The sequence below is a fragment of the Arvicola amphibius genome, chromosome 2, assembly GCF_903992535.2.
Source record: "Arvicola amphibius chromosome 2, mArvAmp1.2, whole genome shotgun sequence".
In the NCBI taxonomy this organism is placed as follows: domain Eukaryota; kingdom Metazoa; phylum Chordata; class Mammalia; order Rodentia; family Cricetidae; genus Arvicola; species Arvicola amphibius.
In genome coordinates this window covers 35,159,951-35,178,133 of record NC_052048.2, presented here as the reverse complement: position 1 = coordinate 35,178,133, position 18,183 = coordinate 35,159,951, and the positions used below count along the sequence as shown (strand labels likewise).

Here is an 18,183-nt window from a genome sequence, read left to right as displayed (position 1 = left end):
TTCACAATAGCCACAAATAACATAAAATAACTCAGAGTAACTTTAACCAAACAGGTAGAAGACTCATATAACAAGAACTTTAAATCTTTGAAGAAAGAAATTGAAGAAGACACCAGAAAGTGGAAAGGTCCCCCATGTGGTGTAGGAGATCCTTCTGTATTTGTGTTGCTTTCATTGGTTAAATAAAGAAACTGCCTTGGTCTTTTGATAGGGCAGTACTTAGATAGGCGGGAAGACAGAACTGAATGCTGGGAGGAGGAAGGCAGACAGGAAGAGCCACCATGAATTCACCAGGTCAGAGACGATGAATCTGGTAAGCCACAACCTCATGGTGATACACAGATTAATGGAAATGGGTTAGATCAGGATGTGACAGTTGGCCAAGAAGAAGCTAGGTATAATGGGCCAGGCAGTAATTAAATTAATACAATTTCTGTGTGGTTATTTCAGGGGTTAAGCTAGCCAGGCAGCAGGATGCAGCCTGTTCTCTGTACAACACCCATGCTCTTGGGTAGGTAGAATTAACATAGTGAAAATGGCAACCTTACCAAAAGTAATCTACAGATTCAATGCAGTGCCCATCAAAATCCCAACAAAATTCTTCACAGACATTGAAAGAACGGTACTCAACTTCATATGAAAAAGCAAAAAAATCTAAGATAGTCAAAGCAATTCTGTACAATAAAGAAACTTCTGGAGGCATCACAGTCCGTAACTTCAAACTGTACTACAGAGCTACGGTGCTGAAAACAGCCTGGTATTGGCATAAAAACAGACAGGAAGACCAATGGAACCAAATCGAAGACCGAAATATCAATCCATACGCCTATAAACACCTGATTTTTTTTTTGACAAAGAAGCAAAAAAATATATAATGGAAAAAAGAAAGCATATTTGATAAATGGTGCTGGCATAACTGGATATCAACATGTAGAAGAATGAAAATAGATCCATATCTATCACCACGCTCAAAACTCAAGTCCAAATGGATCAAAGACCTCAACATAAAGTCAACCACACTGAACCTCATAGAAGAGAATGTGGGAAGTACACTTGAATGCATTGGCACAGGAAACCACTTCCTAAATATAACCCAAGTAGCACAGACACCAAAAGAAACAATTAATAAATGGGACCTCCTGAAACTGAAATGCTTCTATAAAGCAAAGGAAACTATCAACAAGATAAAACGGCAGCCTACAGAATGAGAAAAGAGAGGGCTGATCTCCAAAATATACAAAGAAAACTCAAGAAATTGGTCATCAAAAGAACAAATAATCCGATTTAAAAAATGGAGTACAGACCTAAACAGAGAACTCTCAACAGAAGAATCTAAAATGGCTGAAAGACACTTAAGGAAATGTTCAATATTCTTAGCCATCAGAGAAATGCAAATCAAAACAACTCTGAGATTCCATCTTATACCTGTAAGAATGGCCAAGATCAAAAACACTGATGACAACTTATGCTAGAGAGGATTGGGGTAGAGGAAACACTCCTCCTATGCTGGTGGAAGTGCAAACTGGTACAGCCACTTTGAATATCAGTATGGTGATTTCTCAGAAAATTAGAAAACAACCTTCCTCAAGCCCCAGCAATAGCAAGCACTTTTGGGTATATACCCAAAGGATGCTCAATCATACCACAAGGATATGTGCTCAACTATGTTCATAGCAGCATTGTTTGTCATAACCAGAACCTGGAAACAACCTAAATGCCCCTTGACAATGGATGAGGAAAATGTAGTACATTTATACAATGGAGTACTACACAGCAGAAAAAAACAATGACATCTTGAAATTTGCAGGCAAGTGGATGGAGCTAGAAAACATCATATTGAATGAGGCAACCCACCCAGACAATTATCATATGTACTCACTCATAACTGGCTTTTAGATATAAAGCAAAGAAAAACCAGCCTATAATTCACATTCCCAGAGAACCTAGACAACAATGACATACATGGATCTAAACTACATGGGATGTAGAAAAAGAGAAGATGTTCTAAGTTAATTGGGAGCATGGGAACCATGGGGACCATGGGAAAGGACTGCCATCAGGGCCCAGGAATTAGATATTTTAAAAGAGAACACAGGTTTCTAATTCAGACTGGCCAAATATTCAGTTTAGCTCTGCCACTCTTTCACTTAAATTTTTTCTTTTATATGTATGTATGTATGTCCATTTTGCCAGCAATATGTCTGTGTACCCCATGGATGCAGTACTCACAGAGGCCCAAAGAGGGCACCAGAAACACTGTACCTGGAGTTACTAGATGCTTCTAAGCTACCTATGGGTTCTGAAAGCTGAATCCACATCCTCTACAAGAGCAGTAAGGGTGCTTTACCAATGAGCCATTTCTTCAGCCTCACTTTGCAACTCATTTTGTTTTGTTTGAGAGCCTTGAGAGATAGCTCAGGCTAACTTTGAATTCATGCTCCTCTTGCTGTTTTTCTTCCCAAGTGATAGAATTACAGGCACGCGCCACATCTGCCAGCTCCTATCACCGTGAGTTTTTGCAGACTATGAGTCTGTGCTCATTAGATGTAGGCTAGTATAATGTTGTTTTGTTTGGTTGGTTTGGTTTTTTGAGACAGGGTTTCTCTGTGTAACAGCCCTAGCTGTCCTGGAACTCACTCTGTAGACCAGGATGGCCTCAAATTCACAGAGATCCTCTTGCCTCTGCCTCCTGAGTGCTGGGATCAAAGGCGTGCACCACCACTGCCCAGCTAGTATGAGTGTTTTAATGTGAAAATCCAATTGCACTAGTCTTCCCTAGTAACATATTCAAAAGGAAAGTTTGTGACCAACTCAGTTGAAATTATCCAAGTTTATTACAAAGGTTTCATGATCAATCTTCATGGCTTCTATGGCTAATTTTGGTTGTCAACTTGACACACCTGGGAATAAAAACACAACTAATAATTGCCTCCATTAGATTTGCCTGTAGACTTGACTGCTGGCATTCTTCTGTTATTGATAGTGTGGGAGGGCCCGACCCACTGTGGGCAGTGCCACCGCTGAGCAGCGGGTCCTGAGTTGTATAAAAAAGCAAGGCAGGGGAAGTGTAGTATGAAGTCTAATTCATCTTAATAATAAACTGGAGTCAGATACAGGGGTTAATGCTGAAGATCAGAGCAGCCGAGCAGACAGCCACTAGAGAGTTCTTACTCTACCAATGCTCAGACCAAAGGGGTGATCCTGTCTCTCCGAATCCTCAGACTGAATCTCCAGCCTGCATCCTCAGACTGCATCCTCAGACTGCATCTCCAGCCTGTATCCTCAGACTGAATCCTCAGACTGCATCTCCAGACTGCATCCTCAGACTGCATCTCCAGCCTGCATCCTCAGACTGAATCCTCAGACTGCATCTCCAGACTGCATCCTCAGACTGAATCCTCAGACTGCATCCTCAGACTGCATCCTCAGACTGAATCCTCAGCCTGCATCCTCAGACTGCATCTCCAGCCTGCATCCTCAGACTGTATCCTCAGACTGCATCTCCAGACTGCATCCTCAGACTGCATCTCCAGCCTGCATCCTCAGACTGAATCCTCAGCCTGCATCTCCAGCCTGCATCCTCAGACTGAAACCTCAGCCTGCATCCTCAGCCTGCATCCTCAGACTGCATCTCCAGACTTCATCTCCAGCCTGCATCCTCAGACTGCATCTCCAGCCTGCATCCTCAGACTGCATCTCCAGCCTGCATCCTCAGACTGCATCTCCAGCCTGCATCCTCAGACTGCATCTTCAGCCTGCATCCTCAGACTGCATCTTCAGACTGCATCCTCAGACTACATCCTCAGACTGCATCCTCAGCCTGCATCCTCAGCCTGCATCCTCTGCCTGCATCCTCAGACTGCATCCTCAGACTGTATCTGAGCTCCTGTCTCCTCCCACCTTATATTACTCTCTCTGCCCAACCATATCCCCCCTTCCAGTCTCCACCTCCCCAACACTGGGATTAAAGGTGTGAGACACCACCACCTGGCTCTGTTTCTGGATCAATTTCATGTAGCCCAGGGTAGCTTTGAACTCACAGAGATCCGTCTGCCTCTGTCTCCCAAGTGCTGGGATTAAAGGTGTGCACCACCACTGCGTGCCCTCTCTGGCTAACTATGGCTTAGCTTTGCATTCTGATCTTCTGGCAAGCTTTATTTGTTAGATTACAAACAAAATATCACTACATGGAAGCAAGCCAATAAGGAGTCTTCCTCCACGGTCTCTGCTTCAGTTCCTGCCTCCAGGTTCCTCCCTTTAGTTCCCGCCCTCATTTCCCTCAATGAGGGACTGTAACCTGTAAACCAAACAAAACCTTCTGCCACCCAAGTTGCTTTTGGTCAGTGCTCTACCACACCAACAGGAAGTGAACTAGAACAATGTCTCTCTAATCATCCTCTTCACTCCATCTTCCACAAGGCTGCCACAAGCTCTTTCTGAAATAAAAGTTTAACTGTGATAGCTAGTATCCAAGGATGGCCTCAAACAGCTGTGCCCTCCCTGTAGACACACACCTCTCTTTCCACCAGAAGTCCATCCTATCTCCCCTCTCCATGAATCTGCCCAAGACCACTTTGAGCAGCGCAATACACAGGAAATGAAGACTCGTGGGTCTAAGAAGACTTGGTAGCTCTAAGCCACCAAGAAGGATGGACTGAGAAAAGGGTTACAAGGGAAGACCTGGAATGATGGGCAGTCAGTCATCCAGGTGCCAGACAAGCCACCCCAACCATGGCAGTGCCACTTCATGAGAGACTACAAGCTAAACCAAGAAAGGACTCATACAGCTGAGCTCCAGACCCTCCATAGGATGGTGAAGACACCTACTTCATGGGCTAGCCTTGCACTTCCTTGGGTCTTTTGACTGTTTCTTCATGAGGCTTACAAGAAATCATCATGTACTATGCAACTTGGACATGCTACCTCAGCACTTAGTGTTATTTCCTACATTCTGCAGGGAGACAGAACCTGGCATACACTAAGTGCTCAGTGTATCATCACCACCATCATTGCTTGCACTGCTTACCTCTCAAACCTTCTCCCTAGTCACCCCTAGTGCACACTCCGGGGGTACAATCACTCTAAAATACATTTACTCATAACACTTCATACTTCACACTTTCCTTGTATGCATCCCTTCTGCCTGGAATGTCCTTCACTCGCCAAGTCTGTCAAGTATCACAAGTTTTCCCACTTGTGAGCCTCTGAGCACCTAGCTTTTGTCTTTACTAAGGGTTTTCCCTTTTGCAACCTGTATGACCCCTGCCTCTCCAGCCAGACTCAAAATTCTTGAAGGATGGTATGCATATCTGATTCATGAGCCAACAAAGCATGTATCCTGGCTAACTTTATGTCAACCTGACACAAGCTTCCATCATCTGAGAGAGATGAGAACCTCAGTTGTGAAAATGCTTCCGTAAGACTGGGCTGTAGGCAAATCTATGGGCATTTTCTTAACTAGTGGTCAATGCAGGAGGGCCCAGCCCACTGTAGGTGGTGTCACCTCTGGGATAGTGGTCTTGGGTGCTAATAAGGAAGCAGACCAATCAAGTCGTGAAGAGACTCCTTCATGGACTCAGCATTGGTTCCTGCCTCCAGGCTCCTGTACTATTTGAGTACCTGCCCTTATTGTCTTAGACGATCAAATATAATAAGCAAAATAGAGAGGAGATGCCACCAGTCGCCAAGGAAGCAGGATGTATAGAAAATGAGGTCTTCACATGCTGGCCAATCTTCAGGATTTTTCTCTCCTGGATCATCACACCACTGCCTCTTTTTCACCCTCTTATCTGCCTCAGAGACTCTTTCTGGCTGCCCTGGCTGCTCTGGCTGACCTAACTGACTTGATTGTCTCTTGTTCACCAGTCTCCAATGTCCTAGTGGCGGATTATAAAATCAGTCTTCAGGGGCTGGAGAGATGGCTCAGCGGTTAAGAGCACTGACTGCTCTTCCAGAGGTCCTGAGTTCAATTCCCAGCAACCACATGGTGGCTCACAACCACCTATAATGAGATCTGGTGCCCTTTTCTGGCCTACAGCAGGATACTGTATTAATTAGTTAGTTAGTTAGTTAGTTAGTTAGTTAGTTAGTTAAGTCTTCAGTGACTCAGTTAAACTGTTGAGTCTGTCCCATATACTAAAGACCAAAATTGTTTGACATCTTCATTCAACACTAGAGGAAAAGATAACCCCTTCAACAACAGTGCTGTCAAAATGAGATAACCATATGTAGAAAGAATCTAGATCTCTGTCTTCACCATGCACAAGAAATCAACTCCCAATGGATCAAAGACCTTAGTGTAAGACTTAAAACTCTGAAGGTGCTAGAGGAAAATGGTTCAAGACATGGACACAGGCAAGAACTTTCTTAGTGGGACTACATTTGCTCATAAAATATGGCCAACGACTGGCAAGTGGGACTCACGAGATGAAAAGCCTCCAGGACAGCAAAGGAAAGAGTCAGTCAAGCGAAAAGATAGCCTACAGAGTGAGAGATAATCTTTGCAAGCTATATATCTGACAGAGGATTAGTATCCAGAATACACAAAGAACACAAAAACTTAAACAAAAGAAACTCATCCAATCAGTAAGTGGGTTAATAAAATGTGAAAAAGGAAGTTCTCTAAAGATGAAGTACAAATGTCTAATAAGCCCCAACTCTTAGAACATGCCAATAAACACTACATTAAAATTTCATCTCACTTCCATCTTACACCGGTAAGAATGGCCAAGATCAAAAACAATGATGACAACTTATGCTGGAGAGGTTGTGGAGTAAAGGGAACACTCCTGCATTGCTGGTGGGAATGCAAGCTGGTACAGCCCTTTTGGATATCTGTATGGCGATTTCTCAGAAAATTTGGAAACAACCTTCCTCAAGACCTAGCAATACCACTTTTGGGTATATATCCAAAGAATACTCAACTGTGCCACAAGGACATATGCTCAACTATGCTCATAACAGCATTGTTTGTCATAGCCAGAACCTGGAAACAACCTAAATGCCTCTCGACTAAAAAACGGTTAAGGAAAATGTGGTACATTTATACAATGGAGTACTACACAGCAGAAAAAAATAGTGACATTTTGAAATTTGCAGGCAAATAGATGGAGCTAGAAAACATCATATTGAGTGAGGTAACCCAGACCCAGAAAGACAATTATCACATTTACTCACTCATAAGTGGTTTTTAAACATAAAGCAAAGAAAACCAGCCTACCAATCACAATCCCAGAGAACCTAGACAACAATGAGGACTCTAAGAGAGACACACATGGATCTAATCTACATAGGAAGTAGAAAAAGACAAGATATCCTGAGTAAATTGGGAGCATGGGGACCTTGAGAGAAGGTTGAAAGGGAGGGGAGAGGCAGGGAGGGGAGCAGAGAAAAATGCAGAGCTCAATAAAAATCAATAAAATATATACATACAAAAATAATAAGCAAAATAAACTCTTTTCTCCCCAAGTTGTTTGACCTTGGTTTTTATCACATCAAATGGAACCCTAATGAAGAAAAAAAAAAATGGTACCAGGAAGTAGGGTATTGCTGTGGCATACCCAATCACGTTGTTTTGGGGAGGGCTGTGGAAGGACTGGAATTTTGGGTTAGAAAAGCCATTGAGTGTTCAAAGCTTGGTGAGCTGTACTGAGAACTCGGAAGATGAACCTTAGAGGAATGCAGAAGATGGAGGCTGACCTGCGATGTTCAGCGGCTGCGGAGGATGGGCTGACTCGTGAAGTTCAGAGGCTGCGGAGGATGGGCTGACCTGCGATGTTCAGCGGCTGCGGAGGATGGGGGCCGATTTGGGATGTTCAGAGGTGTGATATTTTGTTCATGCTCTAACAGATAAAGCTCATCCGGAGATCAGAGTGCAGAGTTAGTCACTAGTTAACCATAGAGGCCAGGCAGTGCTGGCACACACGTTTAATCCCAGCGCCTGGGAGATGGAAACAGGAAACGACGTGGCTGGGCAGAGAGAAGTGATAAGGAAGGGTGGAGCCAGGAGCTTGGCCCCTTTCAACTGAGAAATTGGCGGGATAAGAGGTAGCTGTGGTTGCCCTTTGTCTCTCTGATCATTCAGTATTTACCCCAATATCTGACTCTGGGTTTTTATTATTAAGACCAATTAAAGTTTGAGTTACATCTGGCACCCAACTTTAGGGCACAAATTCACGCAAAAGCCACTTGCCCGTGGCTTGGCAGCCACCGGTACAGACGGGAGCTACACGTAACCGGAGTCACTGCCCCACCAACCAGGTTTTCCTTTCCTCCTTTCCCCAAGCCCTCTGAACAGGTCTGAATTTTTCTGTTGCAGCCACTGTACAGCAACCTCTATGGGCATTTGGGCTCCAAACGCCACAGGAGTTAGCCACTTTTGCCCATTCTCTGGTGTAGGCAGCTGGCTCTTTGGTTCTTTTCTCCTGGTGGGTTGTGGGCTTTCCCTGGACCCCTTCTCTTGGGCTGCTGCCAAATTAGGTAGCTGCCTGGAAACACACTAGGGCTTCTTCTGGTCCATACAGCAGCAGTCTCCTTCACATTTCATCATCATCTGAATCCTCAGTGTCAACAGACTTGGTGAGAAAACTGGGAATTCTAAAAAGGAAGGAATTAATTAAAAGAAGGGGTATTTTCCCACATTAAAAAAAAATGGGAAACACTATTCTGATGTAGAGAGATATACCTCTGTATGATTACACATTGCATGGTTTAAATTTGTTTTTGTTTTGTTTTTGTGTTATTTTGTTTCGGGCTTTTGAAACATGGCTTCTCTGTAGCTTTGGAGCCTGTACTGGAACTAGCTCTTGTAGACCAGGCTGGCCTCGAACTCACAAAGATCCTCCTACCTCTGACTCCTAAGTGCTGGGATTAAAGGTGTGTGCCACCACTGCCTGGTTAAATTTGGAACAATTAAATGAAGAGATAATCAACTTAACCAGAATTGACATAATGCCAATTTTGATAATCTTTATTGCTGTTTTTAAAATTCTTCATTTATCTTTTAGAAAGTTGGTTGATATGAATACCAAGATATAGGCCTTAGAAAAACTTATTAAAACAGATCATAGAGATATACAGATTCACAGAGGAATTTAAAGGAGAACCAATTTCAGCATGCATTATAAAGTTAGGGGGAAAATTTAAGGTTTTCAAACAACATTAATTTATCCAGTAACCTTATAGGATTTGCCAAATGACAGATATCCCCAAGGCTCTGCAAGAGCTGAATGGTCTCCTGTGGAAATGTTAGATTTAGGGAGATTCAAGGAAACAATAGTCTCATATGGCATACATTCATCTTTTGTGAAGCAGATGTTAAATTTGTGGTTAATTTGTAATAGTGTTATCCCTCACAATTAGAGAGACTTGGTTACACCAGTCTTGGAGCCTGGTCCTCAATTACAATGGAGGACCTGGTGGAAAGGTGAGGCTAAGACCATTGAACAACAAAGTAGGGCTAGAGGTATGGAAATCTCCCAAGACCAACTTCTTGTATATTATGCTAATGTACAAAGGCAGGTTCTGTATGATGACCGTGCCCTGGCTTTATGCCATGTAGCAGCTTTGAATGCTTGGGACAGAACTGAAGAAGTAGGAAAGAAAATTGATTCATTTACTAAAGTTATACAGGGCCCAAAGAAACCTTCACTGATTTCTTACAAAGATTGACTTCAACAGTAAATAGAATGATACCAAATTTGGAAACTATACAAATAATAATTGAAACTCTGGCTTTGAAAATGCTAATACACAATGCAAAAGAGTAACTAGGCCATTAAAGGTGAGATCAGCACCCCTGGAGGAATGGATCTGAGATACAATCGATATTGAATCTCATGATCATGATGAGGCTTGGATAGGAGAGGTGATTTCCAGAGGTTTGAAGAAAAATCGGAATGTCAAGTGTTTCAATTGTGGTAAACAAGGTCACCTAAAAAAGGGGGTTGTAAACAGGGCATTCCTAGAAACAATGTTTTTTTTCTAAGAATAAGCCCAACAGAACACTCCTCACTCCCTTATGGATTATGCAGACAGTATGACAAAGTCAGGCATTGGACTAATGAGTGTAGATCAACAAGGGACAATCAAAGTAACCCTTTGCCATTGGGAAATGCCTTGAGGGGCCTCTTGTAGCCCCCCATGTCAAATTTGGTTTGATTTGAACAAGGGAGACCTCTTAATTAGAAGAGATGATAGTTCATCAAACATCATGATCAATTCAACCTAAACTAACTTATACGACTAACAAACGCTTTTTATTTGGTCAGATATAAACTGCAATAAGTGAACCTCGCCAAAATTAGGCTTAGGGAAGGGTTTTGACTTTGTATTTTCAGGAGAATAAAGACATCCAGCTAAGGAATATGAAAACCACTGGACAAATGAGACATCTGAAGAAAAAGGACAAATCATCCAGAAAAAAAATGTTTCAATAAAAAGAGTAAATTGGCCTATTGGTATATTACATTTCCAACAAGATAAAATTTCATAAATCTTAGCAAATGATTGTGTCTGCTGTTCTCTACAGACATATAATGAAAATAGTCTATTTGTAGTCCCTGTCCAGATAAAATTTAAAGCTGGCTTTGAAGTTGGCTCTCTCCTTCTCTAAACCCAAGCATGCTTGTTAAAGTAAAATCCAAAATCTCTGTCTTATGTCAGAAGAGCCACCAGATATGGGACAGAAGAAAAACCAAACTTAAGGACTATTTTATTGCTATTAATCTCATAATCCTTTGGTTTTATTTTGACTCTTTAAAGCTTTTCTTAAAATATAAATATTATCTAAAAATTTATAAGATATATATATATATATATATATATATATATAAACTTTTGTCATGATATTGTGGTCATAGAGAGTACTAATTCTAGAAAAAGGCTCCATCTAGTTTTCTGTACATGATTTCAGGTTTGAGTCCCTATTAGTTACCTAGGAATTAAGTTTTTGTACTCTTGATGTACATAATGAAGTATGGTCCTTTAACCTCTTTGAGATATGCTGCACTTGACAGTTAAAATATTTAAGCTTTCTGCAGTGAACCAAAATCATGCCTAGCAGTGACCTTTAAAGTCTCCAAAAGGAGGATGGTGCCCCACAACATAGTCCCACCAGGGCTAACAACACTAAGCTGACAAACACCACCTAAAGATCACTTTGGACTACAAACTGCTCAGGACAACTTTGAGGTGACTAGCTGAGATGAGCTAGCCTCACAGACTACTCTAGCCAGGATTTGAGATAAGCCCTGTACTTTCCCATTACACAGACTACAAATGATACAGCTACCTCTCTCAGGACTTGACAATTAAACCAAATTTTTGTTTTCAGGATCCCCTAAGATGTTGTCACCCCCAGAGAGCAGAAAGCAAATTTAAGAATACAATGCCACATTCCCAAAAGGAGGGATGGGTGATTTTTGGTCTTTCATTGGGTTATGGATATTTGTCATCATTTAGGATGGTTGGTTACAAGTTGTTGTTGGTAATGGTTAGGAAAAAACTGAACAAAGGAATTTAGATTCAGGGTTCTTGTTTTGTAGAGAAAAAGGGGGATATAGATATGATAGGATATAAAGGTAGATTATTGAATCTACTCTGAAAAGAAAGAGGGGGAATATAGAAATAATCTAAAAAAAAATAGATTATTGAATTTGCTTTAAAGCCAAAAAGGCAACTACTAGTTTTAAATATTTTACATTGATATGTATTTTTGCATACTGATACAACTTTAAGGTTATTTTTAGAACATACTATATATACAGTTCTAATCTTGTTTAAGGTATTGTACCCATATAGCTCATTTAACTATGTAATGAAAATTTCTAGTCCTTGAAAGTTATTATTACCAACTACTTAGGATAATAAGAAAATGCAGGTTAATAATTAGTTACCTGTTACAATAGAACTTGTAGTCATATTAGGTATGTTTTCATGATCCAACAGAGATATATTTTAGAATGACAGGTCATCTTCAAACACTTCAGAGATCTACAGAATATAGTATTAAAGATATTTTAATAGCATGGGTTCTTTTCTTTTATGACAATGAGACATGTCTGCTCCTGGCAGCACCAATCTGCTTCAGAGAAGATGATGGGCACTGAAGAAACTCCACATGGAGCTTACTTTCTTTGTGGCAAAAGTAAGTCAGTGAATAAGACAGTGCTCTTGCCTTGACTGCTGTTAGTATGCTGTACAAACTGGACAGGCAGGACACAGAAGAAAGTGACTGCCAAAGTTTGCCAAGACAAGGTAGGACAGCCCTTCAGAATATCCTGCTTCACAGAAAAGTCTGTCAGATATGCTAGGCTGGTAGGCCAAAGACAGATGCCACAACATTACAGAGGAACCAGGCAACAAGATGTTTCTTTCATTTCTCACAGTTTTTGGAAGTCACTTCCTTGCACTTCCTGCTTACTCAGATAATATTTCCTTCTCAGGTCTCTGATGGAGTTGAAGACTTTATAGTTATAGCTTTTCTTGTTACCAGCTTCAGAAAAGAAATTCACTAATGAAATGTAAGGTGTATAAGGTTGAGAGACATTAAAAGATAGTTTTGGTAATGCAAGTTAGAATAGAAAGTGAATTAGGTACAACCTTTTGGACTCACCAAGATAGAATAGAGATGGAATATTTCTCTGAGTTTGTCAGTTGTTAATAGACTAGACATTGCTGATGTATTTGTTGCCTATATATATTACACAGTTATTGTGCTTATTGTATATAGTTATATTAGTTATAACCTTTTCTATTTTTGAGAGAAAAGGGGAAATATGATATTTTGTTTGTCCTCTAACAAATAAAGCTCGTTTGGAGATCAGAGTGTGGAGCTAGTCACTAGTTAACCATAGAGGCCAGGCAGTGGTGGCGCACTCCTCAATCCCAGCACCTGGGAGGAGGAAACAGGAAGGCTGTGACTGGGTAGAGAGAAGAAATGACAAGGAAGGGCAGAGACAGGAGTTTGGCTCCTTTTTGACTGAGAAGTTGACAAGGTAAGAGGTGGCTGTGGCTTGCTCCTTTGTCTCTCTGATCTTTCAGCATTTACCCTGATATCTGATTTCCGGGTGTTTATGATTAAGACCAATTAGAACTCAAGCTACACAGAGGGAAGCAAAGACTCTGTCAAGGCTATTTGATATTCTGGATATAGAATCTGTGGTTCTAGTCAGATGTGGCCAAAGATTCATCCATGATTAACAAGAGATCAGCACCACTGGTGTGAAACCTTGGCTTCGTCAGAACTGATTGCAATTAGCAGGAGCAAAGAAATTAGTGCCTAAAAAGGGTCCAGTATCACAACAATAGAAACCCTAACTAAGACACCATGGCACAAAGAGAGGTCCTCAGAGAGATTATGTGTATGTGTGCGCATCTGTGTGTAGGTATATCCATGTTTGAGTGCAGGTAACTGTAGAATCCAGAAAGGGGGTTGAATCCCCTGGAGCTAGAATTAAAGGCAATTGTGAGTGGACTAATATGAGCACTGATATATGAACTCGGGTCCTATGCTCTCTCTAGCCCTTAGAAAAATTATAATACATATTTCAGGAAGGGAATGAGGAAGTAGTTTCTTTTACAACAATAATTCTCCATAGGAAAGAGGGAGGGAACATTTCTCTCCCCCGAGAGACCTCAAAAATGTCTAGAGACATTTGACTATTGCACTACGGGGGGATGCTATCTGGGGGGCAGCAGACAAAGATGATGCTCACAGCAGACAGTACACAGGACAAGCCATTTCCTTGACAAAGTTGAGATGGAGAAGTCTTGTTTAGCAGACCATCGCCTGCAAGAGACAGATGGGCAGGCAAGCAGGCAGTAAGAGTGATAAACGGTAGAACACCTGTATGCACAGTGGCCACCTTCCTTGTGCTCACCCTTCCCTCGTCAGGGCCCTATTATCTGTTCTCTATGCATGGTCCCTCTGGCACTCAAGATCCTGTGACAGCAACATGGTGTCTACTGTTTCTTTCCTTGCTAAAAGCTGTCAGTGCTGCACAGACTCTGTCACATGCTCAGAGTCTGGTCTGAGTCACGGAGTACTTGTGTTACATCTTGGATGACTCAGTGAAGCACAATTATAAATAAAAGCTCAGGGTCAGAAATTGGGGTTCAATCTAAAGATCTGAAAAGCAAAACAGTGAGCCACTGGTTCTTACCTAGACCTCGGTTTGAAATGGCCATCCTGCCTCCCGGAATCTCAGAATAAGACTGTCTCTCATTAAAGGCATGCACCACCTGATTTCTGTAGCAACTAGGGTGGCTACTGGGATTAAAGGTGTGTGTTACCATAACCTGATCTGTAAGGCTAATCAGTGGGACTGTTTTACTCTCAGATCTGCAGGCAGTCTTTATTTATTAAAATACAATTGAAATGCCGCTACAGCTCAACGGACCTCATGTGCCTGGGATGCAGACTGCCTGGCTGCCCAAAGAGCTGGCTTGAGCTGCAAAAATGTAAGATGGGGGAAGGTGACCCTTCAAGGTTCTAGGGCTAAATACAATCTAAGAGTCCTTGTATCTGCCACTCACAGCGGCTTGGAGGAGCAGAAAACATTGAAAGAATGCTACCTCTGTGTCCCCAGGTTTGGAGCAGTGAGACCTGCTCAGCACTTAAGCGCAGGTGCTGCTCTTGCAGGGGATCAAAGTTTGGTTCCCAACACTCTCATCAGGTGACTCACAACCATCAGTAACTCCAGCACCAAAGGGATCAAACACCTTCTTCTGCCTTTCCCAGGAACCCCCACACAGGTGACATATATTCACACAGACATAGACATATAATAAAAATGACAGAAATAAATCTAGCCAGATGTGGTAGCACACACCTTTAATCTCAACACTGGGGACAACGAGGCAAATGGATCTCTGAGTTCATGGCCAGCTTGGTCCAAATAGTTGGTTCCACCCGTCCATTGTCGCATTAAGAGACCCTGTCAATAAATAAATCTTTTTTTTTAACAGAAGTAAGCTTTTATTTCCATGTTTCTTGGATTAAGCTGTCTGAATTGGCTGCTTTGAGAGGATTAGTCAGAGACCAAATCCCATATCTTCATCTGATTCCTCCGACTCTTCCTTGGCTTCAGCCTTTGCTGGGGCTGCAGCAGCAGCAGCAGGAGCAGCAGTGGTGGCAGCAGCCACAGGGGCAGCAGCCACAAATGCAGATGGATCAGCCAAGAAGGCCTTGACCTTTCCAGCAAGTGGGAAGGTGTACTCAGTCTCCACAGACAGAGCCAGAACCCGCTTGTACCCATTGATGATCAAGTGTGGCACTGAGGCAACAGTCGGGTAGCCGATCTGCAGACAAACACTGGCAACATTCCGGACACCCTCTAAGAGCGAGAGTGCAGAGGCTGCTCTGTGATGTCAAGAACGTCTGGGTTGTAAATGCTGCCATTGTCAAACACCTGCTGGATGATCAGCCCAAAGGAGAAGGGGAAGATGTTCAGCATGTTCAGCAGCGTGGCTTCACTGGCTCCTACTTTGTCTCCAGTTTTTATCAGCTGCACATCGCTCAGAATTTCAATGGTGCCCTGGAGATTTTAGTGGTGATGCCTAAAGCCTGGAAAAAAGAGGTCTTCTCGGGGCCCAGACCAGTGTTCTGGGCTGGCACAGTGACCTCACATGGGGCAATGGCACCAGCACGGGCAGCAGCTGGCACCTTATTAGCCAGCAGCATGTCCCTAATCTCAGTGAGGTCCTCCTTGGTGAACACAAAGCCCACATTCCCCCGGATATGAGGCAGCAGTTTCTCCAGAGCTGGGTTGTTCTCCAGGTGCCCCCGGATGGCCTTCCGCATCATGGTGTTCTTGCCCATCAGCACCACAGCCTTCCCTCGCAGGGACATGCGGATCTGCTGCATCTGCTTGGAGCCCACATTGTCTGCTCCCACAATGAAGCATTTTGGATAATCATCCAAAAGTTGGATGATCTTAAGGAAGTAGTTGGACTTCCAGGCTGCCCTGTCTTCCCTGGGCATCACGGCGGTGCGTCAGGGATTGCCACACAGGGTTTAAAGACGATGTCACTCTAACGAGGACGCCTGGCGAGAGAGCATAAATAAATCTTTTTAAATGGGGTAAGAAATATCGCCCTACAGATGTGCGTTTCTGGGAAACTGTTTGTTTCTGCAGGCTACTTCTTGCAGGAGTATCATGAGCATGGATGATGCCCACACTGTTGAAGGGTCTGTGTTTACTGTTTTTGCCAGTTTCAAAAGGAGGCAGTAGAGTGCAGAAGGAAACAACTTAATCTTTGGCATTAGCTAGGCCTGACTGTGAGGCAGTGACCCTGGAGAGATTACTTCCTCGCGTCTGTGTTTCCTCTGTGACTTCCAGGTTGTGCTGCAGGTTCGTTGAAAGTATGAGACCCTAGGTTTAGCACACCATACAGCATAACCAAAATACAAGACAGGTGTTAGAAAAGGATGCTGTGGCAGGATTCACTGAGGAAGGGCAGCCCAACATCCTCCCAGAAGCCCTTCTGTCAAGGTAGGATGCTGGTGAACCACGAAGTTCACATTCTCATAGCTCCTACCATGTCTCCAATGCAGTAAGTACTTGACCTGTGTCGGCTCTTGATGACCTCATGGGTATTTCAGTTCCCCACTTTATGGACGGAATATTAATACACAGATTTACTCACAGGTATCCTGTTGTGAGAACAGGGAGGTTGTGACAAAGGCAGTTGGTTCAAGGGTCCCTGCCCCTGGGCACACACTTACTGACCCTGGACGCCTCTGAAGGGGAAGAAATGGACAGAGCCTGCCTACATCCTTTTCCTGCCTCTAGATACCTTCTTCATCCTTAATGACAGAAACTGGCAAATGCCCAGCAGGGAAGCACTAGCTCTGCCCACCGGGGTCCAGTGCAGGACAAGATCCGGAATAGCCTGTGGAGAGCTGGTAAGGGATGCCACATGGAGGTAGGAAGCAAACGAGGTTCAGAACTGAAGAACTAGGACTCCACCCTAGTCCCTCCTGGTGACAGGAGGCCTCTGAATCCAGACACGTGCTTCCTCACATTTTATTTCTCTCTGTCTGAAACAAGGCTTAGACACAGTATCCTTGCTAGCTCTACAATGCCGGGCTGTCCAGGTAGAGAAAGGCCACTGCATGCTGGGAAGGGGGAGGAGTGTGTTTGTCGGAACCTATCCCGGTAAAAGAGCGCCACCTGGTGAGCATTCAGAGAATATTCCTAGTGGCTGCTCTGACCAAATCATTGTAACCCAAGGAAGATTGCTTTCACTGTGGGATTGAATCAGAATTTAAAACAGTATGTAAGACATCAGAAGCTGTCGATGATGGTAATACCTGCAGCCCTTAACCCCCTTTCCGCACACATTTTCTTACCAACCTATTTCAAAATGATAATGAGTTGAGCAATGCAAAGAATAAATCTTAGACATGGAATCATTTGTTCTGGACATGTTGCTAAGTCACAATGTCGCCTCTACTTTTTCCCCTTCACTTTTGTTTCCTTGGGTTTTGAATGGATGTTATTGCTATTGTTGCTATTGTTATTATTCTGAGACGGGGTCCCACTATATACCCAAGGCTGGCTATGTAGGTCAGGCTGCCCTCAAACTCACAGGTCCTCTGGTCTCTGCCTCCCAAGTGCAGGGATTAAAGTCACGCACCTCTATGCCCAACTGTTTCTTTGTTTGTCTGTTTATTGGTTTTGGTTTTTTTGAGACAAAGTTTCTCTGTATAACAGCTCTGGATGTCCTGAATTCTTTGTGGACCAAGCTGACCTTGAACTCAGAGAGATCCACCTGCCTCTGCCTCCTAAACGCTGAGATTTAAGGCATGGACCACAACCACCACCACCCTGGCTGCTTATTTTTAATTGTAAGCACACACTTTCCTCGAAGTGTGGTGTGGGTGGGGGTAGGGTGGCACTAACTCTAGGCATGGCATTGTACTGATCCTGAATAGCTGAAATGGTACAGTTGGCATTTACTCAGTGCTCTCTGAATATTGATTACATGATTAGCCTGCTTGGGAGTGCCTTGTTCTTATGATTTCATTTACCGCCCTCCCCCCCCCCCCCGTAACTACGTGAGCAGGGAAGGAACTGGAAGACTATACCATTCATTGTGTCAACATCTAAGACTCCACCAGTTTGCAAGGTCCACACTAATAGCGTGTGCAATGTGATTAGCTTGACAAACACACACTGA

The 18,183-nt window shown here is 43.1% G+C and overlaps 1 pseudogene; it reads right to left on the bottom strand.

Moving 5' to 3' along the window:
- Positions 1 to 15,033: 15,033 nt before the first annotated feature.
- Positions 15,034 to 15,997, bottom strand: LOC119806847 (annotated as a pseudogene).
- Between the last annotated feature and the right edge of the window lie 2,186 nt (positions 15,998 to 18,183).